This window comes from Polypterus senegalus, chromosome 7 (assembly GCF_016835505.1).
Source record: "Polypterus senegalus isolate Bchr_013 chromosome 7, ASM1683550v1, whole genome shotgun sequence".
Lineage (NCBI taxonomy): Eukaryota > Metazoa > Chordata > Cladistia > Polypteriformes > Polypteridae > Polypterus > Polypterus senegalus.
In genome coordinates this window covers 167008728-167033520 of record NC_053160.1, presented here as the reverse complement: position 1 = coordinate 167033520, position 24793 = coordinate 167008728, and the positions used below count along the sequence as shown (strand labels likewise).

At 36.8% G+C, this 24793-nt stretch overlaps 1 protein-coding gene across 6 annotated transcripts in view; it reads left to right on the top strand.

Moving 5' to 3' along the window:
• Positions 1–9384: 9384 nt before the first annotated feature.
• LOC120532980 (probable E3 ubiquitin-protein ligase HERC1) overlaps positions 9385–24793 on the top strand; it is a 188217-nt gene continuing 172808 nt past the window's right edge. For all 6 annotated transcript variants that reach the window (XM_039759544.1, XM_039759542.1, XM_039759540.1 and 3 more), the window contains exon 1: positions 9385–9630. The gene's annotated coding sequence lies outside the window, so the exon portion shown is untranslated. The remainder of the gene's footprint in view (positions 9631–24793) is intronic.

Below are 24793 nucleotides of genomic sequence, written 5' to 3'. Positions count from 1 at the left end.
GGGTGTGTTTTTCCTTTCAGTTTTCATCAATCAATTATGTTTTAGAAAATATTAATCTGCTTTATGCAGTGTTGGTTAGCTATGGTTTTATACAAAGTCTTTATAAATGAGCACTATTATAGAGATCATTTCAAAATAAAAAAATGTGTGAAAGTATTCAAATGTGGTGTTATTTAACCACTTATGCATGAGATGTTCTGTCGGTGGGACACAGCCATATTTCAAAGTTGTTTCTGTATGTTGCGATAAACCCACAAGTCAAACAGAAGCAATAATGGTATTGTTATACTACCTGTCAAAAGTTTTAGAACACCTCTGGTTTTTTGTTTTTTCTAGAAATGCAGCTAATTGTCTTAATGTTTCATTAAATCAAGGCATACAGCAAATGTCAAGAAATCATTAAGTGTACAAAATTGTATTCACATTTTTGATTCATCAAAGTGGCTGTCTTTTGCTGATATAACAGCCAAACTGTGTTAAACCTTTTGATTCAGAATTCTAGTCACTTTGTGTAAGTCTCCAACTCTGCCTACAACAAAAGAACCCCAGACCATCACAATTCCTCCCTCCATGTTTGACAGTCGTGTCACACACTGAGGAGCCAATCTTTCACCAACTTGACAGAATATAAACATTCTGCATGATGACTCATCGGTCCATAAGACTCCTCCAGTTTGCAATAGTCCACAGCTAATATTTCAAGGCCCTATTTTGTCCTTTTAAGGAATGGCTTTTTTACTGCCACTCACCCTTGCCAAACCTGTAGCACAAAGACTCTTCTTCACAGCAGAAACTGTGGCAATAATGCTCTATTCTCATTTCATTTGCTATTTGCAGTTTTCCTGCCATTATCACTAGAATTTACAACTTTCTACAGAGTAATATTGTCCAAGCAGTACTTCTGAAAAAGTAGTAACACTGTCCCAACTCTGCTTTAAGACAGACAGAGGGTTTTTAAGTAATCAACAGAAGCTGGTGCAACTGATCAAATTGTTTGCTTCAACTTGTAAGGTTGAATTTGTTAATTGCTGCAGAACATCTGTAGGTTATAACCAATTTGTTGTTCCCTGAAGAAGGCCAATTTGTAATACAGGTAAAATTCCATTATAATGAATATCTTTACAATGGAAATTTTCATTACAACGAAGTATTTTTATGGTCCCGACAGTTTCCCCATATGACGTGAGTCTATAGAAATCTCGTTACTACGAAGTACATTCAGCAGATACTTTCATTACAACGAAGTGCACAAAAGACCTTGAAATGCCTGAATGAATCATCCACAGAGCAGTTAGTTCTGTGGCTGCAGCTTAGTTGTGCACAACAATCCCCAAACAGAAACACTGTAATTTTTTTTCTTTCTTTGAACTTTCCTTGTACTTTTTTTTTGCCTTTTTTATTTCCTGTGGTTTTCAGTGATACCTTTTACTTATTGCTCGTCAACATTTGAAAAACATCTATTGGAATTTTACTCATTGTCACCCTCCTACAGAAACGGCAGACACGGAAAAAAGATAAAAGTTCATATTACAAAAAAAAACCTAAAACCTAAGAAAAAAGACGTTGCCAGTGAATTCAGAATTTCGCCATCAACACTGTCAACTTTCTTCAAAGACAGAGCAAAAAACGTAGAAAAATCTTGGGTTGCAAACGTATGTGAACAGCTGCAGTTGAAGACATCGAAAAAGCAGTTTTTATGTGGTTCAGTGATGCTTGTTCAAGAAACATTTCTATTAATGCAGCACTCATTCCAGAAAATGTGGGGTTTGTTGGGACCTCGCCCAAAAAGACAGCAAGGCGAAGAGCATCCCAAAGTGCGAACTCCGCGTCTGTACAGGGCAATAGCAGGCTCACATATATGTTGCGTCTCTCTGCCAAAGTAAACAGAAAAGATCTCTATGGGTGATGCAAGGTTAGGAGCACATAAATTGTAAATGCAGATACTGCAACAGGATTACTTGATCACTGACCTGGCCACGACCCTGCTTGACTGATGTGTCTGTGTATAGCAGAATGGCAGATCCCGCTACAATCTGTTCCTGTTTCAAGCTGAATAAAGCTGGTTTTGCTAAAGTACTGAGACTAAGCCTCGTGTTTTGGGGTGAAAGACAATGACTTATAGCGCAACCCCGATCTTTTATGATTTGCTTCTGAGGCGCTTTATTGCAGCAATGTGAGCCTCCTATTGCCCTGCCCCACCAACGGACAAACAATCTTCCACAGACGCGGCAATCATGCTTCAGGACGAGTGGGGGTCTCAAAAGATTTCAGAAACCTCACAATATGAAGAAGAAATAATGATTTGGCTCCTGATTGATAACTGTGCTGCCCACAACATGCTTCCACATTCAGATAATGTTTGCTTTGAATACCTCCCACCCAACTGCACTGCAGCGCTTCAGCCATTGGATTTGGGCATCATTCGCACCCTGAAAGTGTATTATTGCAAGGAAATGCTGAGAAAAATTCTTGTCAGCATAACCTGTAGGCAGGAAGAGATTAAAAGTAATGCGAAAGAAGCTATTGAAATGATTGCAAACGCCTGGATACAAGTTAAAGAAAGCCCTATAGTATCAAATACAGAATCTCATTACAACAAAATATTTTTTAGGTCCCTGGGAGTTTGTTATAACGGAATTTTACCTGTATTCTGAAATTTTTGCTAACCTAAATTTAAAGTTTAAACCTCTGGTAGTTTACTGCTTACCTTTTCACCATTTTAGGTCATTTATTAAATTTCAATTCCTTAAATTTGAAGGAATACTTGAAAAACTAAAGTGTTCTAAAACTTTTGACTGGTAGTGTACATACCCAAGTGTGTCTTATTTCAAATAAATCATAAGTTTTGATATTGTCTACTCTCCTTCATTAGCAAAATAAGCAATTTGTACTCTACATGGAGAGACAAGCATTGTATCAAAGCTGAGTGAATTTAATTTTATCAAAAGTCTCACCAACAATCAGACACATATAGTGGAAGACCCATTACCATTAGACAGAGGAGTTTCAGTCCTTTCACATGATATATAGTTGTCTATGATTGGTTATTTGTCCTACATGTCACAGCTGTGCATAATAGGCAGTAAAAACATTGTATATGAGAAAGCTACTCTTTATGCACAAGCTATTGTGAGCTTCCATGAGTATAGTACAATAAGACTTGAAGGAAAATGTCTTCTCCAAAAGAAAAAAGAAGAAAGAAAACATGTGGTTGAAGAAGTCCTAGAAAAATTACAGAATGCTAGTGATACAGAATGTGAAGACCCTGAGTCACAGTTTTAATTCTATTGAGAACTGAAGAACTCAAGGCTATGCTTGATTTATAAGTACTGCTTAGTATAACTCTGAAGCATTGCAGCAGCAATTTTTGGTGTTTAATTACCATATCAGGATGCTGTCTGGTGCACGATCTCCTTATGTTAGTTTTCTGATCAGTGGTCTTCTAGTTTCAACTTCTTAGAGTACTAGTGAGGTACTTTTTTCTGTACCTTCTCTAAAATTTATATAAGAACCCCCTGATTGGATGTTACTGGCCATGCTAAGTTTCATGGGGACTGCTGTTCGCAGTTTCATTTGGGCCCCCAACCTCAACTGAATGTTACTAAACCATGCTGCCGCTCGAAGTTTCATATGAGTAGCTCCGCATCTTGCCCCATCCCCACTTCCATAAAATGTCACATTTCCACTCCACTGTTTCCGAGTTTGTCACTTTTTTAACTTGCATGCCTAAAATGTGCTGTTTAAGCTGACTGGCCCTCTGTGTGAATGGTTTAGGAATATCCATGTGCCCTGTCAAGGGCTGTTTCCACCATATGTCCAGGGTTGCCAGAAAAGGTACTGGAAGAAGCTGGTATAAAAATGTATGTACTTGATTTATTCCAGATGAAACAACAAAATAGAAAAAAACAATCAAACAAATAAATAAACAAATAAACACACACTAAACCTTTGTGGGGTAACCGCAGCATAAGGCAGGAAAAGATGTGTGAACTGTAGCAATTTTAGTTGACACTTATGTGAAACAAAGTTGCTTATTCATATAAAGACTTTCTTTTATAAATTTAAAGTCTTCTACTCAATACTCTTCAGTCATTTGAAACTCCTTTATCACATAAGCAGAATAATAGCAGTTCATTTGTGCATATGTAATTTAGGCACAATAATGAAATAAACCTTTTGGGGCATAAGGAGTTAAGAAATAATGATTGCAAATCACTGTGCACTTTTAAAATCTGCAACCATTTACATAATTTATTCAGTATGAAGTGTTGCTTATGTGTCATTTTACAGCTAACTGCTATCATTTCATACTGCAGCAATTTGAAACCCCAGCACTAGAGTGTGAAACCTTAGAAAATATGTACATTAAGGTTGTTACAGTTTTAACCATGGCATGCTCCAAGCAGAAGCTAGAAGAGGGCAGTGGCCAAGCCTGTTACCCAAAACTGTAATTTTTTTCCCCCACTTGGTCATTTATATTTGTAATTAATTGACTTTTTTGAACAGTTATTGCATATAATTCTTGTAGTGGTTTCACATTTAGTTGCAAGAAAATGTTTGTGAACGGTTTGTAATTCTCTGGATTCTTGCATAGACATCTGTTAATATGTATTAGATGAAGATCATTTGATTAAACAAACAGCATAAACAAAACTGCACAAAGTCATATTTTAATCAATATACTGTATTATTTAAGCATTTAATGTCAAAGATAGAGCAATGTATGTAAACCTCTATGAAAGAGAGAAACTGGACTAAAGTATTGCACACTAAAAAATATTTAGTTTCTTCTCCTTCACAGAAGAGAGCTGCTGAATTACAACATGGCCTGCACAAAAAAGATTTTAAAAGATCTCAGAAGACATAGTGTTAAAGATCATAATGCTGGAAACAGCTACAAAATGATTTTTAAAGACACTGGCCCTTCTTGGTCCATAATCAGGCAGAATTTGGAGAAATGCTGCTGTCTGCAAAGATGACTGCAAGAGTGTGCAATACAATGCTCAGTGAAGTAAAAAGAAAACGACAAAAAAACAACAACAAAAAAAAAAAAAACACAACAACCCTAGTATGAATGTTCGAATTTCATATTTCATTCACTCGACACCTATGCCCAAGAGTCTTTGAAAAGGAAAAAATCACTGAACCAAAAAAAAAAAACCCCACAATAAAACAAAACAAAAAGGTTGCTGTTTAACTAACTGAATATTCCAGCCATGTTTTACTCTGGACAGAAAACATTAGTCTTAAAAACACACAAGACAAGTAAAGCATGGTGGCACAAGCATCATGGTGCAAACTTGCTTCACAGCCTCCTGGCCTGGATGTCTTGGAATCATTGAGTGAACAATGAATTCCACATTGTATTAGGAAATTCTGCAGGAAAATATTACAGCACCTCCCTAATCTGCAGCTCAAGAAAAGCTTGCCCATGCAGCATGACAATGACTTCAGACTCAGGAGTAAATAGATGGCAGAATGGCTTAAACAGAAGACATTCTGGCAAAGTCAGAGTCCTAACCTCCATAATACTGAAATGCTGTGGTGTGAACTTAAGTAAGCTGGTATGTAAGAGATTCCAAAAGAAGACTATGTCATAATGCACTAAAACACTGTGCTGGTCTGATCAACAACTACAGAAAGAATCTGGTTAAGGTTACTGCAATCAGAGGCAGTTCCACTAGTCACTAAATTTAAAGGATTATATGTTTTGTTATCTTTGACCTTAACTATTTTACAAATATGTCAAAAATGACAAGAAAATGTATAATTCTGTACCTGTTATCTGTTTGATTAGACTTTTATCTATTATGATGTAAATGATAAAAACATTAACATTTTATAATATTAAAATGTATGTGTTATTTGTGTATGAGTACTAAATATTCTAAAGGGTTTACAAATGTTTTTTCAACGTTTTCCATTGAAAGGAGCTGGGTGAAACATAACCAGCTTGGATGCAAATTATTAAACTGCTCTTCCTCATGTTTTTGTATTAGAAGTGGAAAAAATAGTAATGCAGAAATAGTGACCATGGATCCAAATGGATTATTGGAGTTGTAAAACATGTTATTGTACTTCAGCTTCTCTGGAATGTTGCTGCCTAGTTCTTTATTTTGTATTATCCTATATGTGCAGTTACCTTGTCCTAAATACTTTTTGTTGACCTCATATTGCTGCTAACAAGTTTCAAAGCTCCAGTGTTTTAACTTTTTTTGGATCCAATAAAGAAAATAATTATATTTGACTATATATTTCCTCTAAAAGTGAAAGCTCTTGCTTCTGGTACTTACAGTAAGTAATGTTAACAGCAAATTTAAGAGAGACTATATACACATATAAAAACATGTCACTTTTTCCTGCAGAAGCACTAAAATGGTTGCTGTTACTGTTCCCAAGCTGCATGCTAATGACCTTCAAAGATATCATTAAAACCCACCTCTTTAAGTGGCACCTCTGGATTGATTAAGCCTTCTGCCACAGTCTCAATTTGGAATAGAACAATTGCAAATATTGTGATCATTTCCAAAGGTACTGACCTTGGCTAACCAGAGGATGGCAGCAAAACCCAAGCTAAAGAGGGCACACATTATGGAGCAAATAAAAACCTGATGCAAGTAAAAAATTAAACAGAAGCACTGTCATAGACTTTTGGATAGGAGTCAGTACAATCAACCAGAATTTTAAATTTCTAAATAATCACCACTACTGCTCCCACACTGGTATGGATATATAATTATTCAAATGTACAAATCTGTGGTTGAGAAGATGTGCAGTAAGGTTACAGGACTATTTATGCAACAGTACCCTGTAAACATTACTTGTTTCTTTAATATTACAAACAAATGGTAGGAGCATCTATAAAGCTTTAACTTCAATTGAAAAATATGGTTTATTTACTGACACATATATGAGGTCAATCTATTCGTTATTAAACTTGTGTAATTCAGTACAATTCTGGATGGAGAAACAATGCATCACAGTGCAATCACTGCCATTTATCCCTGGCAAATTTGGAGTTGCCAGTTACCTCAATACTCACATCTGTGATATTTGGGAGTTTGTTTATATTTCTAAGAAATTTATTAAGGCATTTACATACAATGCCGAATACAATGAGAAGTCAGACAAAATTACACCTTCTATTGTCTAACTGAACAGATTACAATAAGCAAGCTTTCAAGACAGCTTAGAACCCTTCCTCAGGCAACTTGTAAAGAGGCTTAAAACACATTTATCTGCTGTGTTTCCTTTTACAATCTGATTGGTTTTTGCTACTTAAAGGGAGTGATTGTTGTTGCTAATATTTCTTGAGAATCTGTAAAAAGTTAAATGCCCCCCCAGGACAGATAAAACACTACCTATCTGTTATGCTTTTTTTTTTATTTATTTATTTTTATTTTTACTAATGTGTACTACAAATGTTTACTCATGCCTTAAAAATACTGTAATAAATTATTGTGAAATAACTTTTTTTGAATTGGGGGAATAACCTTCTTTAGTGTACCGCAATTTTTAACAATCAAGAAAAAATGTGTGTTAATGGTCTATTGAGCATATCCATGTAAATTACATTGTAGTGCTACTGCAGGAAACCCCAACATAGATTTTACATTACAATAGAACTGGTTGTGCTGTACAATAATAGCACAAAAAGAAGTACATTTATGTTGCAGTAAAACTAACAGGATCAAATGAACATCTTAAAAAATATTATTTTGAAACTAAACACATTAGGTCAAATGAAGTAAACAAGCTACACAGGTAGACAGACTGGTACACGATCAGCTTAATGCCCATGTTGATCTTTACAGATCTAAGTGTTTAGGTGGTGGTTGTGTGTTCATTTTTCTGTTAATCATACAGCATATGCTCTGGTAGAGCAAACAAGCTCTCAATAAACATCACAATTTTTTTGGGTGTGAATGTATATGTGCACACATATATATTGAAATAAATTATGAATCGCAAAATCTTCTCATACAAAAACATTGTAAAGCACTAGGCCTGGCCCTATGACTACACCGAGCAGACAGAAGAAATCTGCAATTTCTATGGCAGTTACTGTTGGACATACTGTAGGTCAAACTGTTTTTTAAGTATACAGGGATGCTGGGCCAAAAACAATGTGCCTGGAGTCTGGAACAAGGGTCCTCAATCACGGTCCCAGAGGGCCACAGTTGCTATGGGTTTTTATTCCAGCCAGTATCCTTATTAGAACTAAGTCCTTACTGATAATGAAAGTTAAGTGTTTGACTCTATGCCTTGTTAGTGCCTTTATTTATCAAAGACAAATTTTAGTTACTTTGTACATCAGAGGTCCTCAATTACAGTCCTGGAGGTCTGCTATGGATGCAGGTTTTCATTTTAACCAATTTCTTAATTAGAACCCTTTAATTTACTACTAAAGCAATACGTTTTGGGGCAAAAATTTTAGTTCTCTTGCCTGTTACCATTAAGAAACCTTCATTGCCTATTTTAGATTTTAGCAGCTGCATTTAAGTTTTAATTGCTGACTTTTCTTAATCAGAAATTAGTTAATAATCAGATGCAGATAACCAATAGTAAACCAGCAGCTCTCCAGTTAACGTGCATACCATGAAGTATCTGTGATTAAAAAAAATTGTTTAGAAATGAATGAGTTTTTTTTTTTTTTTTGCAGTCAGTGACAGGCAACCGTGGGTATCGCAGCAAATCCTTTTCGCATTATATGCGAACGCACCTTTAAAATTAATCTTAAAGGGTAATTTCATTGCATTCGCCAACCTGCTTCATCCAGTTCAAGGTTTGCGTGGGCAGAGCCTATCCTAGCAGCACAGGGCGCAAAGGAGGAAAGAGCCCTAAGCAGAACCCACAGCGCTCGCTCATACACTTACATCGACTGAGTTGGAATTGCCAGTCAACCTAACCTGGACGTCTTTGGCGACACGGTGAAAAAAAAAACTTGAAAAGAAAAGCAACATACATACATACATACATACATACATACATACGGACAAATCAGTCAAACTCCAAATGGGCAACAACAGGCTGCTGGATTCGAACCTACGATGTTACTTTCGCGAGATGCCGTGCTTCCCTGCCTTTGGGGAAAAAAGTGCCTTGTAAATAATACTAGATAATAGCTATAAGAAAGTTAAGGACGTTTAAAGCTGTTTCGTGTAGTACTTAAAAATATGGTGTTATATTATTTTCAGTAAGAAACTAAAAATAAAACCCTCTCGCAAACAACTCTCACCTTACGTGACCCTCACGGCCAGATGACGCCTAATATTATGAACGCGATTCCCGTGCGCGCGCGTCTCACGTTGAACGCCGTCCAGCTTCACACGCTTGCGCACAGTCGTTGCGTCGCAGAGGAGGGTGGGCTTCTAATTTCATGGCAACCGTCAAACAGCAGATGTTTGACAGCAGCTCTGACACCCACTACGGGCATAATCAGGGCTGTGAGACAGCAGTTTCGCGTCGTGGTAGCGACTGTAGTTAGGTTCGTCTTCTAATTAAGTAAAAGCCGTCTATCTTTTTTTTATTTCGCCGTGCTCCCACTGCACCCTTGTAGCCTGAAGAATCCTGTTTTCATTTCGATGGGGGCAGCCAGTAAGGTGAAGGGTGTGGACGGAGAGACGAGAGGTGAGCTTCTATGTATATATTTTAAAGCATTTTGGTGAAAATTTGATTTGTAAATCACAATCTTTGAACGGAATTGTGACATCTGTCATATAAGCAGTGTTAAAGTCGAACAAGTACGACACGTTTGTTCTGAACGAATAGAGGGTGAAAATGTGGCCGGATGAGCATGCCGGGTGCCACTAGCAGCTGTTCCTTATCCATCGTAGAGATCAGATAGGGTGTCGGTTTGCTTTAATAGTAGATTAAGACAGCGGAGTGCAAGCCTGCTATCAGCAGTCGGTGTGCATTGCTTTTTTTGAGACAAGCTTTAAAATGTCAAGGAGGTGTTTTTGCCACACCTTCTCCTATCTGTTGCATTAGAATCCAGAAATCACAGATTGCTAATCTAATGCGCGTTACTCCTCTTATCGATTCATTTGAATAACATTTTTTTGCTGTTCATGCGAACCGGGAGTGTGTAAAACAGCACTCTATGGTCATTATTTTCCCTGAAGTCATTATCTCCACCCTTGAGGGCTTTGCAGATCTTTTTAGGTGATTCTTTATCAATTTTAGTAACGTATATTCCAGATCTAGTCAACTTAAACCCATGGTTATGTTTATGTTGTGACTTTTCCTTACATGTTTGTTTAATTAGTGGTTTAAAATCTCAGATGCAGTGACCCCACGGAGGTACATTATTACTTACTTATCAATAATGCATAACATAAAATGCAAGTAGTGAAAGATGAGTGTAATGCACATGTGTACTGTTGTTGTCATAGTTCAAGGGATCTGAATTTAATTCAAAGCCTGGCTGCTCATATATGGACTTTTCTCATTCCCCCAAGACTGTTTAGACGTTTTCAGGGTTCTCCATTTACCTAACATTGACATTTAAATGAGTTTATGATATGTGAAACTGTGACCCAGAATGACCTTATAAGTGAGAAAGTGATTATTTGCAATAGACAGATAAAATGCTCAATATTGCCAGGAAAGATACCCACCTGTCTGCAAGCCAGTTGTGAGTAAATCCTTGTTAGAACATTGAAAAAATACACCATTCATATATAGTATACATAGTAAGACATACAGTATGTACCTCATCTTTCTGTATGTATAAAATGACATGAATATCTTCCCCCATAACTGATACTAATTATTTAATCCTTCTCCTGTATACAGAATATACTATGGCTTTAGCCTTCGGCATTCCACAACTATAGCATATGCTATTACTGAGTAAAATATAAGTAAAGTTAGTCAATAAGAAAAGTTTACATAAGCTTTTTAATTATTGATTATAGATATTTATTTAGTGTAACATTTAGTATAATAGTTGACAAACAGGTTAACTATATAGAAAGAATGGTTTCTGCACTGCTTGAAGAGCTATTCATCCTTATATTGATTCCTATGTACATATTCATTTTGACCTGTACAATAAGTGGAGCTCCCATCCTAAACAATCACAGATGTAATATATGTTTATGTATTTTTTATCATTTGAACCCTACTGCCCTAATGCACAAATTTCAGTGTGATTTTTAAGGACTGGTTGCTTGCAAGATTCTATTCATGTTCAATACTTTTATTTATTTATTTGGCCGACACTTTTATCCAAAATGACTTACAACATTTGAGATACAATTTGTTACATTTCTTTTGTTTTTCCAGTTGGAGCACAGGCAGGTGAATTGACTTGCTCAGGGTTGCACAGTGTTAGTGGTGGGATTTGAACCCACAACCTTATGGTTGCCTCACAGTAAGGAGACCTGGGTTTGCTTCCCGGGTCCTCCCTGCGTGGTGTTTGCATGTTCTCCCCGTGTCTGCGTGGGTTTCCTCCCCAGTCCAAAGGCATGCAGGTTAGGTGCATTTGGTGATCCTAAATTGTCCCTAGTGTGTGTGTGTGCGCCCTGCCGGCTTTGTTCCTGCCTTGTGCCCCTTGTTGGCTGGGAATGTCTCCGGCAGACCCCCATGACCCTGTAGTTAGGATATAGCGGGTTGGAGAATGACTGACTGACTCACCTTATGGTTTGAAGTCCAAAGCTTCAACACTGTACTACACTGCCTGCCAAATTGATAAGTAATATATCCTAGAGGTAGCTAAAAGTTTAGTAAACAGGCAAGGTCTGAAAACAAATAAATATGAAAACCTTTTTAAAATGAGTAATTTAGAATAACATGAAAAACTAAATAACACCCTCTGCTGATGTATGTCCCTGTATACTGAAATAAATTAAAAACTGAATGTCACATGGTAGGGGGCTGTTGCCAAGCAATTGAATATCCAGGGAAGCCTTGGCAGGGCAGTAGCACCCAACAAAAAATTATAACTACTGTACTAATGTAGTTAGTAATCTAATTCAGACTTATAAACGTACTTGGCAGTTATTTTCAGTTGTATCACTTTAGAAACTAACTATCAAAAATATCCATGTATGTTGGTGTGCTGAAGTACTAAAGATAGTGTTTTTTATTTTACAAGAAATTATTTACCTGTACTTTCCTAAAGATTGGCTCTCTTTGGTTTTTCTCTATGTTGTGCATCATACAGTGTAGTGTATTAAAGATCTACTAATCCAAATTGCACCGATTGCCACTTCACCTGTCATGATGTAAACTGCAGAGTATTCACAAAAGGCATCATTGCAAACAACAACCAATAGTGTACATTTAGTAGATTTGATGGTTGATTGTTGTGAAGCTCTAATAAACTATTAACTAAAAACTGTAAGTGGCCACTGTTGAATTTGACAGTAGAGAAGGGTTGAAGTGAAGCGAGTAACTAATTATTTTGTGTGTTTATGTGTGTTTCTGTGAAATTAGAGTGGCTATTTTTGACAAGCTTTACTGAAACAGATGAATCTTTTGCATAGTGCTGAATACACTATTTCTTAGTCTGAATACCTAAGTACTCATTGTCTATTACAGCCTATTGCTAGGAGGTAGAGCTACCTGTGTGCAAGTGACAGTTACTTGTGTGTGAGCAAGAATTAGAAACGTAAACAGCAAAAAAAGAAACATTTTAGCCTTCAAACATCTGCTTCACTTGATCCACCATATTTAACTTAGATGGTGGCAATTAATGGTGTTGTTCCACAGAGCAAAGAAGGATTTAGTGTAGGCATGGCAAACCAGGCTGGCACAAGTTCATTCTTGTCTGATTCCTTTCACAGTCTCTGTCTCATAGTATATATATTTTCAGCTCAGTTGCAGAACTAAAAGTTAATTATGCTATGCATCCATTCTACTTTAGATTTCTAAAGATGTTTTTCTGTTTTGTTTTTTTTCAGTGGTCCCTTAGTATTTCAAATTAAAATAACTGAAGTAAAAGTTTGTCAGTCCCTAGAGTTTAATTCATCCTAGTATACGGTGGTATTCAAATGTTTGTGCGCCCTTGCTTAAAATGTATGTTACTATGAATATTTAAGTGAACAGAAGATAAACTAATTACCAAAAGGCATAAAGTTAAAGATGACACATTTATTTTTGGCATTTTATGCAAGATTAGTATATTGGTTTTGTTTTGAACAATTGTACTGTGAAAAAAGGAAAGGTGCACCATACAAAAATTTGGGAACCCAAAGATATTTGAGGTCTCAGATAACGTTTCCCAAGGTCTCAGGCCTTAATTAGCGCGTTAAGGATATGGATGTTCACAGTCATCATTAGGAAAATCCAGGTGATGCAAATTGCAAAGCCGTATAAATTCTCAGACTCCAAACCTTGCCGTAATAATTGGCAGCGATGGGGTCCTAGCACTGTAGAAAATTAAGTAATTTATGCTCACAAAGCAGGAGAGGGCTACAAGAAGATAGCAAAGTGTTTTCAGGTAGCTGTTTCTTCAGTCTAAACAGGAATTGTGGAAGTCCAAGAAAACGTTCTTAAAGAACTTCTTGTTGGATTGCTAGAAAGGCAAATAAAAACCCTCATTTGACTGCAAAAGACCTTCAGAAAGATTTAGCACACTCTGGAGTGGTGGTACACTGTTATACTGTGTAGCAGCACCTGAACAAACACAACCTTCATGGTAGAGTCAACAGAAGAAGAACCTTCCCGTGTCCTGGCCACAAAATTCAGCACCTGAAGTTTTCAAATGAGCATCTAAACAAGCCTGACACATTTTGTAAAGAAGTCCTTGGACTGATGAAGTCAAAGTAGAACTTTTTGGCTACAATGTGCAGAGGTATGTTTGGAGATTAAAAAGATGCAGAATTCTAGGAAAAGAGCATGTGGGTGGATCGATCATACTTTTGGCTTATGCTGCAGCCAGTAGCACAGGGAACATGTCATTGGTAGAGGGATGGGATCTTGTTCAAAAAAGTGGACGCCATCAGTATACACCAGGGTTCAACTTTAAGATTAGGCACCTAATGTAAATTTTAAGATTAGGGACCCTGGTGTACCTGGCCTTACACACACAAACCTTAAGTTCAGGGTTTGTACTAGGGGCTTTTGGCGTCCACTTTTTGAACAAGACCCAAGGGAAGAATGGATTCAAGCAAATACCAGAAAATACTGGAAGTAAACATCACACCATCTGTACAAAAACTGAAGTTATCTCGAGAAGCTCAAGCTGGTGGTTTTGCCATGGCCCACACAGTCCCCCAACCTGAATATCATTGAAAATCTGTGGATAGATCTCAAAAGAGCAGTGCATGACACCCCAAGAATTTTGCAGAATCAGAAGACTTTTGCAAGGATGAATTGGGGAAAATATCCCAAGTAAGAAATGGAAAAACTCTTAGTTGGCTAACATTTACCAGCTGTGATACTTGCCAAAGGATGTCTTACTAAGTACTGACCATGTCGGGTGCCTAAATATTTGCTTCAGGCTCTTTTCATTTTTTGTTTGGTATTTTGTACCTGTGAATGATGGAAATAAATATGTAATTAATCTTGCTTAAAATATTAAAGAAATGTGTCATATTTATGCCTTTTGGTGATCAGTTTATGTTCTGCTCACTTAACTTTTCACAGTAACAAACATTTTAAGTAAGATTACCCAAACTTTTGCATACCTCTGGTGAAAGTTTTCATATGGAAACCACAAGTTGGTCTTTGTTTTGTTAAGTATCAAAATGTGTAAAAAATCAAGAGTAAATTCAATTTGGTGCATACTACGTTCTCATGTGGTATTTAGTTGCTGAGTAATACATTTTTGAAAGTGTTCAAATCTTTTTGAAGCAACCTGTGTTATTCACATAAATTGAGGCTTCTAGGCTAGGGTCTAATGGTTTAATCCATGCAGATAACTTACATTATGACTAAACCCAAATATACATAATGGGTGAAGTAATTGTACTATATTAACTGTGTTTTGTTTTCACACAAAAATAGCAAATAGACTTTATGAAGCAATTGTATTGGAAAGATGCAATACTGTGTGTTGAACATACATCAGGGGATTTGAAAGTAATTATTTACCTCTAACAAATACATTGATCTTTAGGTTGTGCATTCTATAAGGATTTTATTTTCCTTACAAAAACTGAAATTAGTTTTGTTTGTTTTGCTTTACATAGGAGCTTTTCCTGTCTGGCTTTGATGAAAATAGGCAGCATTTAATCATTGTTAAACTGGGCAACAGACCCAATTTAACACAGATTTTTTTATGCATTTCAACACTGTTTACCATAGTGGTTAATTATTGTAAAGTTTACATAATTATCTTGAATTCTAAAAGCTGTTACTTGAATGTCACATTTTTTGCCTTTGGAATTCATAAGTAGTACTCAAAAAGTATTAATATAAAGTTCACTTTAGGTAAACTAAAATGGGAGACATAATAAAAATGTATAAAAGGTCTTCATTTTCTGTATAATATCACAGTGCACTCATAGGTGTTTCCCAAATGAGAAATACACATATTGACTGAATATCAGTTATAATTTTACCATGTAAAATGTGTGCTGTGTGTGGTAACAGAAACCTGGACACTGAGATGCTTGGTAATGCAGAATACATTTATTTATACATTCTGTCTGCTCAGCTACTTTTTCTTATTTTTATTAAAGGAATAGTTCACAAAATATACTATTTTTTGCCTTTTTCTGTCTATGGTTGTTTAGGCCTTCATTATTTTGTACATGAGACTGAAGGTTGCTGCAATCAAATTTTGTGTGGCCCATAAAACATTAGAATAATTTTGAGAAGAAAAGATGATTCAGCCCAACAAAGTTTGTCAGTCCTATCCACATAATTTCTCTAAAATAAGCACAACTAGCATCTTAAAGGCCACTAAAGTTCTATTCTTTACCACACTACTTGGATAATAACATTTATGCAAAATGAACGATTTTCATTCAAGTCCCCGTGTACTTTTTGTTGAACTGATTTTAAAGTAAAAATGCAGATTCACTGTACTGATTACTTTCATGATTTTAAAAACCTCATTTATGTTACCTTGCGTTTTTCATTTGCCTAAAATGAAAAACACCTAAACTCTTACATTGTCTTTTCATAACTCATACCTTCTAGTCCTGGAATCAGCCAAGTGTTCTTCATTGGATTTTTTCTAGAGCTGCTATGTCTTTTTTGTAGTTTGGAGATCAGAACTGCATGCAGTACCCCAGGTGATGCTTTATCAGTGCATTTTATAGTGTAGGCCTGCTTTCTTTTGACTTGTAGTCTACAGATCATGGTATGTAACCTAACAGTCTGTTAGCATTCTTAGTGGCTTCAAAGCCAAGTCATACATGAAGGTAAACCTGAACAAAGCTAAGTATATACTAAATGTTAATGGTGGTGTCGTATAGGAAGTACTGTATTGCTTTTTTATTTCTAAGAACCCAAGATTACTTGAATACTAATGAAATTACTTAGCAGAATTATTAGACCTTAACGACAGCATCTGATTGGAGCATGCATATATTGTATAAACAAAGTAGTATTTTGCTGTGCAAAACTGTTTTCATTGGCACCTAAATATGCGCGGAACCACACAAGTCATTTGATCAAACTTCTAGTTAATCGCCATTATGTTACTTGTGACTACACTGGATATATTAGAGAACAAAGTTATACCAGTGAGTTTTCAGGCAGCTATAGATTACATGTTTTATATAACATAGCAATGTGGTATCAGGTAGAAATGAATTTTTAAAAAATGTGAATAAGCATTTTGAGCTTGTCTTCGGTTTAAAACACAATATAAGAATAAACTAAATTGGATTTAATTTAAATTAACAGTGATTTTGCTTTGTGAGTTGTATCTCTATCCTCTGATTAGTATGATTTGCATTAACACATAAATAAGCATAAACATTCCTAGACTTAATGTATACATTTAGTTATTGTTTTACAGGCTTTCAGCTTAATTACTATTAATTCTTTTATGACTGGTATTATAAAACTTTACCTGTGAAGGAAGAACTGAGACTCCCCTTTACCCTTTGTCATGAATAACATCTGCCTGTGATGCCTTCCATCACATCTGTTGTTATGTAACGCTTATTCCATGATGGTTACATTATGGATTAGAATGGTTCATAAAATGGGGAATATTGGTTATTTGTCTTGTTCAGACATTGTTTGTAAGCTTCTAAACCTCTAAACAAAAAAGGAGCTGTGAATGGAGCATAACAAATGTACATAATGCATTGATTGAGCGAAAGTAATGTTCAAGATCCTGCAATACATGACTGCTGTAGAATATTCATTGTATAACAACACACATGAATAGGAGGGACCATGAATAAAGTTTGGAACTTCAACCCATTCCTGACACTACTGAACTCTTAAAGTCAGTTATCAAGTAAATTATTTTTGTCTCTTATTTAGTTTTCTCCCACATCCTTAAAGATTTGTGTTAGATTAATTGGCAGTTCTGCATGTGAGTATTAGTGTGTACATGAGTGAGCATTATCGTGTTTTCCTGCCTAAGCTTGCCTCCCACATTACACCTGATGTTGCCACTATTTACTCTGGCCTGCTGCAAGTCTGACATGGAAAAAGTGGATTTGAGAATGTTCTGCTAATAAGAAAAAAATCAACAGACTTGCATATTTTATTCCATGCCTTCCTTTTCCTAACCTACTTATTACCAGCACAGCAATTCCAGTCCCTTGCCGAATACACTCGCACACACATAGCCAGTGTATAATAGTTTAGTGCAGCTACTAACTTTATGGTTTTAGACTATTGAGAGACATTGAGATTCATAGAAGTAACCAAAATAAACAAGTGAACATGAAATAAATAAATAAGGGGCCCCTGAGGCTGGACTTGAATCAGGGTCTAAGCACATTTTAGCAGCACTGCTATACAAAATATTATACCTGTAACTACAGTATATGCCTTTAAATCAAAGACACTATGTTTAGTATAAGCAGGACTTAGCTGCATATTCTTTGACTCCTTAAGCAATGACACTGCATCTGCTTCTGCCTGGAAATAACAGGCCTCATGTATTTGTGGTTTGATAATTAACATTTACTGAGTGCTATTTAATGAGAGTAAATTGTTCTTTCATTTGTGTAAGATTTATTTAACAAAGTGTTTTCAAGAGCCTAATGCTTTAAACATTGCATTACCATGTGGATTTCATTTTACCTGATGCATCTTCTTGTTAATCAGGTTTTTATAAGTAAGTACAGTATTCTCAAACCAACAAATTTTAATTTCATTATATGGCCGAGCAAGTCAAGTCAAGTTGGGGAGCATGCACTGGTAAAGTGCGTTGCCGCACCCATTACACGGCAAAACAACTCAGGATTCCGGTTTGCAACCCCCCAGGCAGACCCGCAGTCCAGTCCCACCCTCCGGTAATTACCCTCTATCTGCCACAGCCAGGTGCTATGTGGACGACCCCTTGGCCTAGTCCAGCCACTCGAGTCCCCAACAGTGAGGATCTTACAAGCTGGATGACCCTCGCGGAAACGCGCCACATGGCCATAGTGCTGTATCTGATGCTCCCTCACAATGCAGATAATGTGCTTCATTTGGGACTCCATAAGCAACCGCTCATTCGACACAAATTCAAACCAACGGTACCCAAGGATTTTCCGGAGAGACACAGTACCAAAGGAGTCCAGTCTTCGTCTCAGGTCACTGAATAGTGTCCATGTCTCTCAACCATATAGCAAGACAGGAAGCACCGGGACTCTAAAGACTTGGACCTTCGTCCTTTTGCATAGATGTCAGGAGCGCCACACACCCCTTTCCAGCGAGGTAAGTAAACCTCTCAACAAGGTCAACACTCTCTCCGCAAACAGACACACTTCTGATGGCTGTGCCCAAGAGGTCATTAAAGGCCTGGATCTTGTTTTTTATCCAGGACACTCGCAAGCCCAGACACTCAGACTCCTCACTCAGTCTCTTGAGCGTCCTGATCAGAGCCTCCATTGACTCCGCGAAGATCACAGCATTGTCAGCAAAATCAAGATCTGTGAATCTTTCTTCACCAACAGATGCCCCACAGCCACTGGACCCCACGACCTTGCCCAACACCCAGTACATACAAGCATTGAACAGAGTAGGAGCATGAACACACCCCTGACAAACCCCAGAATCAACTGGGAAAAACACAGAGGTCCTGCCTCCACTGCACAGCACTCACAGTACCAGTGTACAGGCCAGCCATGATATCCAGCGACCTCGAGGGGATCCCACGAACCCTCAGGATGTTCCACAGGGCAACTTGATCAACTGAGTTGAACGCTTTGCGAAAATCGACAAAGGGTGCAACAAAACAATAGATATATATTCACGTTTACGCTCTGTGAGAACCCTTAGTGCCAGGATGCGGTCTATGGTAGACTTCTTAGGCGTAAAACCAGACTGTCCTGGTTGCTGGTAGGTGAGCAAGTGATCACGGAACCTATTGAGGATTTACCCTTGCAAGGACCTTACCCGGCACCGAGAGCAGTGTTATCTCCCTGTAGTTGCTGAAATCCAGGTGATCACCCTTCCCTTTCCAGATTGCTTGCAATGCCAGGAGGACAGCTTTACCACCAACCTGGAGAAGTTCACCCCGGATACCACAGATCTCTGCAGCCTTTCCCCCCTCAGCTGGTTCACCACCTGTGCAATCTCAGTGAGATTGGGTGGTTCACAGCTAATTGGAGGATCAGCCTTAAGAACCATGGACCCAGAGATATCCACTGTCCTAGCTGGAGGATCAGCTTTGAACAGCTGCTCAAAGTAGCCAGCCCAGCGGGTTACAATTGCAGTGTCATCCGTAAGGACCATTCCATCAGCTGCCCTGACTGCGATTCTCTGAGGAACAGATTTAGATGTGTGTAATGCTTCGATTCCTGTGTAAGAAGGCATTTGTTAGGGGAATCTGTGAGCAAGTGACACACCATCTGTGGTCTAGCAACCCACGTCCTGCTTACAGAGGAATCAAAGCATTATGTACATTTATGGCCGAGCTCTGATTAAAATTATTTACTGTAGGGCTTCAGATTGCTAAGAAAAGTACAGGTGCTGGTCATAAAATTAGAATATCATGACGAAGTTGATTTATTTCAGTAATTCCATTCCAAAAGTGAAACTTGTATATTAGATTCGTTCATTACACACAGACTGATGTATTTCAAATGTTTATATCTTTTAATTTTGATGATTATAACTGACAACTAATGAAAGTCCCAAATTCAGTATCTCGGAAAATTAGAATATAAATTAAGACCAATGGAAAAAAAGGATTTTTAGAAATGTTGGCCAACTGAAAGGTTTGAACATGAAAAGTATGAGCATGTACAGCACTCAATATTTAGTTGGGGCTCCTTTGGCCTGGATTACTGCAGCAATGCGGCGTGGCATGGAGTCGATCAGTCTGTGGCACTGCTCAGGTGTTATGAGAGCCCATGTTGCTCTGATAGTGGCCTTCAGCTCTTCTGAATTGTTGGGTCTGGCGTATTGCATCTTCCTCTTCACAATACCCCATAGATTTTCTATGGGGTTAAGGTCAGGCGAGTTTGCTGGCCAATCAAGAACAGGGATACCATGGTCCTTAAACCAGGTATTGGTAGCTTTGGTACTGTGTGCATGTTCCAGGTCCTGTTGGAAAATGAAATCTGCATCTCCATAAAGTTTGTCAGCAGCAGGAAGCATGAAGTGCTCTAAAACTTCCTGGTAGACGGCTGCGTTGACCTTGGACCTCAGAAAACACAATGGACCAACACCAGCAGATGACATGGCACCCCAAACCATCACTGACTGTGGAAACTTTACACTGGACCTCAAGCAATGTGGATTCTGTGCCTCTCCTCTCTTCCTCCAGACTCTGGGACATTGATTTCCAAAGGAAATGCAAAATCTACTTTCATCAGAGAACATACAGTAACTTTGGACCACTCAGCAGCAGTCCAGTCCTTTTGTCTTTAGCCCAGGCGAGATGCTTCTGACGCTGTCTCTTGTTCAAGAGTGGCTTGACACAAGGAATGCGACAGCTGAAACCCATGTCTTGCATATGTCTGTGCATGATGGTTATTGAGCACTGACTCCAGCTGCTGTCCACTCTTTGTGAATCTCTCGCACAGTTTTGAATGGGTTTTGTTTCACAATCCTCTCCAGGGTGCGGTTATCCCTATTGCTTGTACACTTTTTTCTACCACATCTTGTCCTTCCCTTCACCTCTCTACTAATGTGCTTGGACACAGAGCTCTGTGAACAGTCAGCCTCTTTAGCAATGACCTTTTGTGTCTTGCCCTCCTTGTGCAAGGTGTCAACGGTCGTCTTCTGGACAACTGTCAAGTCAGCAGTCTTCCCCATGATTGTGTAGCCTACAGAACTAGACTGAGAGACCCTTTAAAGGCATTTGCAGGTGTTTTGAGTTAATTAGCTAATTAGAGTGTGGCACCAGGTGTCTTCAATATTGAACCTTTTCACAATATTCTAATCTTCCGAGATACTGAATTTGGGACTTTCATTACTTGTCAGTTATAATGATCAAAATTAAAAGAAATAAACATTTGAAATACATCAGTCTGTGTGTAATGAATGAATCTAATCAACAAGTTTCACTTTTTGAATGGAATTACCGAAATAAATCAACTTTGTCATGATGTTCTAATTTTATGACCAGCACCTGTATAATAAAGTTAATACTTCAGGCTGTTTAAAAGTATACCCCATAGATTGCTTGTACCTTTTCTTGGATTGCTAAATAAAACTCCACTCTATAATAAAAATAACCAACAACAATAACCATTAGATGGAAATACATTACTGAAAATCTTTTTAGAAATTTGATAGGATTTTAAATTTACTTATGGAGAATATGAATCTAGTCCATGAAGCAATAATTCCTAACACTTAAAATTATACAGGTTTGTAAAATTCAACATTGTTTTTATTTAGCTGTTCTTGGAATATAACATTTTCTCATTTCCATATTTCTGTACAACAGTGCTAATTTATTCATGGAAGACTGCAGGCTTTCGTTGTAACCTGTCTTATATTAAAACTAACTTATTGGTTGTAATTATACTCCCTTACTTCCATTTATTGTTTAGGCAGCTGATCTGTGAATTTAGAGTTAGCCATAGGTTTGAAGCCTAGCAAAGCTTTGTAGGGCTCATTAAATGATGTCAACATTAACTTTTAGGATTTGAGTGTCCTGAGTTTAAAATAAATGCTTGAAACAAATTTAGATTTACCAAATATTATAGGACAATTATTCTTTTTGATTCCCTAAAGAGGAAGAAAAAAGTTTAGTTAACAGCTGGTTCAGAAAGACAAAAACATAAGCTTCTTATTTAGAGAAGGTGTTTACTGTGGCCTTTCATATGTTAAGTTTAGTTGTCATGTAGTTCTAAATAAACCAATAGGTCCTGTAAGTACCAATCATGACTAGGTTAATTCTAATTAATGTCTTCCCAATTGAGAAATTTATTTTAATGTTTAAAGTTTTTAAAAGGTAAACTGGATTCTGTAGTGAATTGTATAAAAACTCATCATTGATTCTTTGGAGATATTAAAGTACTGTATATCTAATTATGAGTGTTTCTATAAACAAATTCAATATATGGTTATAATGAATTAGCTTACTTATCATTGATAACTGTACTTGCCCTCTATAGATGAAATCTGAGCTGACTTTTAGTCAACTGGAAACACCCTGTTATTTTTATACCATTGGAATATTAGATTGCTTGTGCAATAAATTTTAGTGTATTTTAGTGGCACATTGATATAGTCTGTCTTCTGAAATGGTCATGTTTCTAAACAGGGAACCAACCGTACAAGTTACGCAAGACAAAATTTGATCTTTACTTATACAGCTAGGAAGAAACCTGACCAGTTATATTTACAATGCTTGCCCTTACATATGCTCCTACTACTGTCAAAGCTTTTTTACATAATTTAAATTGGTTTACACAGCTCACTGTTTAATGATATGCATACTATTTAAAATATATTGAGGCATTTTTTTCTTACAAAGCCATTCACTCTATTACAGTTGATGCAGAGAACACTATCTTGTTTTAAATTGAAACTTGTCAGTTTAAAAGATCCAAAATAAATCCCTGCATTTTTTAGGCCACATTAATGCAGTGGTTAAAAATGCTACCTCACAGCTCCTGGGTTGGATATCTGACCCAAGCGCTACCTGTATGGCGTTTTCATATTCTCTTCATGCCTGCTTAAGTTTTTCTTTCACATCCCACAACCAAACATGCATGGCAAGTTGATTTATTATTCTGAATTAGCATAGTATGAATGAGTGAAAATATGTGTGTGAGCATGATGGAGTGAAGCCTTTTTCGGTTTTGGCTCCTCACTTGTGTTGAGGGAATAGTGCCCACTCCATTGAACATAGACTAGACTGGAAGGCTAGAAAATAAGTTAAACTGGAAAAATGGGTGGTTAAATAGTACCTACCTTCCACTGCAGGATAACGGGGGCCTTAACTATTTCAAAAGTAGGTACAGGAGTAAAAAACAACAGTCTGTTCTGGATGAGCATAGATTGTAGGAAGAAACTAACACCCAAGAGGAAACCTACTTTATTTAAGATTTTGTTAGCTTTAGTGTTCTAAAAAGTAAGGCCCTGGGATCTCAATATAAATGATAATATTATTATGATTTATTCAAAGGATTAAAGAAAATCAGTAAATTGGGTTTTTGGCCCTTGTTAAGTAAGATCCAGCTGTGAGATAATTCAAAATGGTGCAAAGCATATTTCAAAATGGCTGAAGGATAGATTGTTTAAAATATATCTAAAAACTATTTTTGACAAAAATAAAATTCAGAAAAATGATCTGTAAAATATATATATTTCGGTGAGTCTGCATGTGCATAAAAAACAAAATGGTGTATGAAACTTGAAAGACATCCAGTGCTAACATATCCTTAATATTATATAAATACAGAGCATTTTCTATATATTGTGTTTTCAGACTATGTATGATCCAGAATGTAATTAGCTATAAAAATAAGTGTTTTATATCATATGAATATGGAGGAATTTGATTAGAAGTGAAAGTCTAATACCGCAATCTTGGGATTTTTTTCCTCTCTCATAATAGCTTTTGTAATAGGTCTTTGTAGTGAAGAATGTAAATAATGCATTTCCCAAGTTATTTTTCTAAAAATATCTCTCTAAATGAAACTGATTGAGAGTTAACTTTAAATCAAGAAAATGTCATGTACAGTTACTGTATAATTTTGAAAATCAGAGCAAAAATGAATGTCATGTCAGCAATGACTTTAGAACTTTAAATGTATGTTTAGCCTAGCATTTGTATTAAAGTACTGGTATTATACTAAATATGCATACAAATTGAAATTAATTATTAGGATTTTGTCTGATGAATTATGCTTATTTCCATACACATAGTCCTGCACTGTATAAGATGTTCAGTGTCCATTAGAGTCTTGTACAATGAAATTAATCACTGTCAGCTGGAAAAGAGAATAATGTTTATGACTGCAGTGCTTATTTCTTCTGCTGTATGTGAGGAAATTATAGCAAGTGCCATTTATATAGCAAAAGTCATTAGCTTATTTGAGGTTATTTTTAGTTTACTGTTGAAGGTCACTAATGGACCATTAAGCAGTGCACTTACACTCTGTGATGACACACCAAAGAAAGAAGATAAAACCGCAATAAAGAAGATAAAATTGGCAATTTACTGCTTCTTTATTTTCAGTATTATGTTTAACTGAAGAATCCTAGAAGTGGTTTGTAAAAAGTAAAAAAGCAAGGAGTATAAACCCTGTAACTGTTG